Consider the following 202-nt stretch of genomic DNA (forward strand, 5'->3'; position numbering starts at 1 on the left):
GTGCCACGAGCCGGTGCAGGATCTGTTTTCCTCCCGTGTACCTCAGGTGAAAGGGGAGGTCTTGGAGCGTGCCCTGACGCTGGAGGCTGTTCAGATGCCGGCTCCCACCCTCCAGCCTGCTCAGCCCCGTGAGTAACCTGAACTGGGAGCCTGCTGTTGCTTTAAATAGGAGCTCTCGTTGACTCGTGCTGTGAGGTGGGAA

The sequence above is a fragment of the Nestor notabilis genome, unplaced genomic scaffold, assembly GCF_000696875.1.
Source record: "Nestor notabilis isolate BGI_N333 unplaced genomic scaffold, ASM69687v1 scaffold17363, whole genome shotgun sequence".
NCBI classification, from domain to species: Eukaryota; Metazoa; Chordata; class Aves; order Psittaciformes; family Psittacidae; genus Nestor; species Nestor notabilis.